The following is a 4,830-nucleotide window of genomic DNA, read 5'->3' as shown; positions in this document are numbered from 1 at the left end:
CTAACCAAGTTTCAATAAAACTTCCAACGACTCAACTGATTGAAAGACATCCTACATAAGTTAAAACATGTCAAGAAAATATAAGAAGGATCGCAATGGTTCATTTCCTTATATTAACATTAAACATCTAGATTTTATAAAAAATCACATTCAATGAGAACTCAACCTCCAAAAGTGAAGGGAATTCTTTACGAGACCAATTGACTTGATTCTACATAACAAGTTAATAACACATGTCAAAACCTTTTTTGTGATGAAAAGGTGTTATGAAAGCTTTAAACTTGAAATATAACTTAATACGAAAACAAAATGTTTCAATGAAAATTTATAATTTATTTGACTACTAATGATGACAACAAATAATCTTATTAATTCCCAATTCCTAACCAAAACTAGATAAGAGGTTACATTCCATGTGGGACTTCAAGCTTGGAACATAGTTCCATGGTTAACCAAGTTGAAATTCTCCCAAAAAATGAATGTTTTATCCAACATTTCGTAATCTCACCATGATACAAGGATTGCCAATGGATCATAGATTGGAATGGAAATACATAACCTAAGCATAACATAAAACTTAAATCATTATTTGAAATCATAAATCTTGATCTAGAATGGTTTAGGTTTGGAAATACCCAATTCGGTACATGGTAGCTAAACTTGAAACAAACTCTACAAATCTCACTATTAGCTATGAATTGACAATTCGGTCATGGTTTTGAAGGAACATAAACAATCTAATCACAAACCCAAGCTCATATCATTATATGAAATCAATACATTGAATAAATGAATCCTAGAAAGGAAAATACCCAAATTACAACTGTTAGAACTAAAATTTGATTCAAACATCATGGAATCACACCATAAGCTAAAAGGTTGACAAATGGATCATTGATTGAAGAGAACGTACTATCTAACCATAAACTCAATCTTATATCAATGCTTGAAGCTTCAAATCCGGAATTACAGATGTAGGGCTTTAGAAACCCACCAAATCACATCCAAGCTCACAAATCTCCCAATTATTTGCTTGTTGGAGTTTGTAGATGGATCTAGGAGTTAAACTACATCAACAATATCATAATAATCATCCAAAATAAGCATAAACTTGAATTTCACCATTAATGGTTAAGAAAACTAATAAAAAAACTCCAATCTTACAACTTCACAACAATTTGTTGGTTGGAGCTTGGAGATAGATTAAGGAAAGGAACTATATTATTAATCTCATATAAAGAAAACAAATGGAGTACAAATTTCATATTTGCAATACCACATAAACCTTAATCATGAATTTGGGGGAAAAGGATTGAGAAATACCTTTTTGATGCAAGATATTTAGTAGGATTTGAGCAAGGATTCATATAGGCATTCCAAACACCAAAACTCAATGGATTAAGTGGGGAAAATCAATCCAAGATGGTAGGAGAGTGTTGGAACCGAGAGGAAAAGAAAGGTGGTGCAAAATGGTAAGAAAATAGGGAAAATGTAGGGCGTTTTCTGTAGGGTGTGGGGGGCCCTTCAAGAATTCCGATTTGACATTTTTGGTCCTTCATTTGAAATTCCTTTCATTCTTGGCCCCTAACTTGGCTAAAAACTTAATAAATTTTATTTTTAGTCTACAGTTGGTCCTTTTCCACCAAAATCATGCAAATCTAGTACATGATGGTTCTTTGGTCAAATTCTCGGGTCTAAAACAAGTTTCTTCTAATTGACGCTTTTAGTCACTAAACTATAAAAGTTTTCTTTTGACACCCAAACTCTGTCATTATTTATTTATGACTTAGCAATAATGTTTATTATGATTATTAATCAATATCAGTTACCTTCACTTATGTATTTATTTCATTTTAAATTAAAGAAACTTTTTATTTTTACCAAAATACCCAAAAAGTCTAGCCTAAAACATGATGTTACAATTATCTTCCCCTTAAAAGGATTCTATCATCAGAATCTATAAGGGAACAAAGAGATGTACTCTTTAAATCCAAAATATCAGAACATCTGATCGGGATCAACATAATCAAATTATGTGTTGCATAAGACGCGTGGATTTGTGATGCAACAACGAATTTTATACTCACAACTCGATGTAGTTTCTTACTCTTCTCCCAAGTGTGGGTACAAATAATTGCTTCAAACTTACCACCAAGAGATCACCAATACTGGGTAGGGATACCGGTTCATGATGGTATCTTCTTACCTCGATCGTAGAGAATCGTGTTTATATGAGTCACAATCTTCTTAAGCATATATAGATTACTCCCTTGAATATAACCTTATTTCTTTTGAGCTCCCAACTCCATGGGTTGTAATACACCCTTTAAAAGGATTCCGTGTAGACCTTGATTCATAGAAAGTAATCTGATTCCATAAAGTCGTAGTGCATACCATGCATTAAAATGTTATGTGCGCCATAATATTGCATACACACCATACGCACCGAGTCTTGACTTCACCATCAAGTTTCTTGTTCCAAAAGTTGGGCGGGTTTCTACTCTAATTCGCTACATGTTGGAACAATAGATGTCTTTAATGTCGTATACCACTCTACACACAAGCAGTTAAAAGAACTAGACGCACAAGGTTGACTAGAGGGTTGATATTTCTTTCTCAAGGGAGTTCGTCATTATCCGAACAAAACAAAACATGCAAAAAAGATTGCAGATGACATGGCTCAGCGAGAGAGTGACATATGGCGACTCCCAGATGGAGCCATGATGCACAAGCGTGACACACACAAATATTTGTGTCGTACGCTATCGAAAAGTATGATATAAATATAAGTGTTCATAGAACCTTTCTATACACCTTCGAATCAAGTCCTTCCTCTCTTTCCGATCAAACCATCCCATCTCAAGATGATATCTAAAGTCCCGATCCCTGAATTTACCATACATCAAAGAATTATGCTTGCAGGGTGAGTTTCTGGCCATACTTTTACTGTTTTCAAATGTTTTATGGAAGGAATACATGCTATAAAACCATTTCAATGATTTTACAAAATAATATTATTTGTAATATATCAATAGTTTTGAAAATTCATGCAATGTTGGGATAATATTATACCCAGTAGTTACTTTACCTAAGCTTTAAGAATGATATTATACCAAGTCATTATAATGCCTAAGATTACGCTAGAGGATTATACCTAGTTGTTATGCTGGACAATTCCCTAGAATAACTTAGTATCTAGTTGTTATGTTTGCTAACTTTAAGGATAAACATTGTACCTCGTTGTTACTTTACCAATATATCCTATCAATATCAAAATCATAATAATTATTTTATGTGTTTGATTAAATGTATATACATATCAAAATAGTTATAAAATAAAACTATATTAAAGGAAAAATTAAGGATAAGCAATGTACCTAATTGTTCTCTGCCCTAATATCCTATCAAAGAATATTAATACAAAGCTAATTACTATATATATATATATATATATATATATATATATATATATATATATATATATATATTTGAGTATATATATTAATAATTATGTAAGGAAATCATATTAAAGGAAAAATTAAGGAAAAGAGTAACACGAATATATAATTATACTTAAAATGTTTATCAAAGCCGATTAATATTCAGCTCGCGCTAGACCTATAATCTTTAATATTAAGTGAGTGTTAAAGGTATGTATAGATCTATATAGGATTGACAATCCCACATGCGGTTTCTAGCTACAACCCCGACAGGCATAACTTTATAGCGATGTCTAATGAAGCGTCGTGGCGGGGAAATTCCAAGTCATTTAGCTCGAATATTGGAACTCATTGTAACATTGCTCGCAAACCTTAATTAATTAAACTACCTAGAGGGGAAAGCCTTGAAGATAATCAAAGTATGATAAGATAAGAAAAAGGAATATAAATCTATAAAAGAATAAGCTATAGGATAAGTGCTAAAAGAGTAGTTTATCCTTGGAAATAAAACACAAAGAATAAAAATATTTTAAAAAGATGCTAAAAATATTCTAAAAAGTATAAAACCATAAAAACATATGAACTTACCAACATTACATTGACGTTTTCAAAAACCATGTATTCTTAGGGAAATGAGTAGTGGTGGAAATAGAGTGATGAATGAAGTTGTCACCTGGCTGATGGAAGTTGAATTTGTTCTCCTCTTGTTTAGTTTATGATTTATGAAGTATGCTTGTAATGCATAAAATAAGTATTTGTGTTTTATATCTATGTACTATTCAATATACTTGCCTTCAGATCCAACATCCCTAACATTACATAGCCCGACACTTCCACCGTGTGCCAGGGGTGTGATAGGTTGGTATCAGAGCTACAGGTTATAGCGAACTAGTAATTCCTTTGGAACTATGACTATAACATATGGAATATACTCTATTTATGTTTAACCCTTAAGCCTAATAACTAAAAGTATGAATATTAATTAGACTAATGATAGACTACTTACATGAAAAGGTGTCTAGTTTGAACTGTCGTTTGGGTTGCTTGATTTCAAAACAGCTATATGCAAAAATGGTCATGCTACCCGATAATTCTCACTTGGCCAATCCTTACTTGATTGTAAGTCTCCAAAATTGCTTGTGTATCAATCAGATCCAATTGATGGTGCAGAATCCCAATCAATTGGATGATGTCAGATCAATATAGAAGAGAAGGAGAAGAAGAAGAAGATGAATCTATGATGTATTAATGAAATTGAGTGATGCTCATTACAATAGATTCTCTCTCACACACACTTCTTCTCTCTAGTTTCTCTCTCTACAAGATGCTCTCTACTTTTCTTTCCTAACCGTACACTCTCACATGCACTCCTCTATTTATATGGACCTCC

This window comes from Lactuca sativa, chromosome 9 (assembly GCF_002870075.4).
Source record: "Lactuca sativa cultivar Salinas chromosome 9, Lsat_Salinas_v11, whole genome shotgun sequence".
In the NCBI taxonomy this organism is placed as follows: domain Eukaryota; kingdom Viridiplantae; phylum Streptophyta; class Magnoliopsida; order Asterales; family Asteraceae; genus Lactuca; species Lactuca sativa.
The sequence above is the reverse complement of the archived record's forward strand: the minus strand, read 5'-3'. Positions refer to the sequence as shown.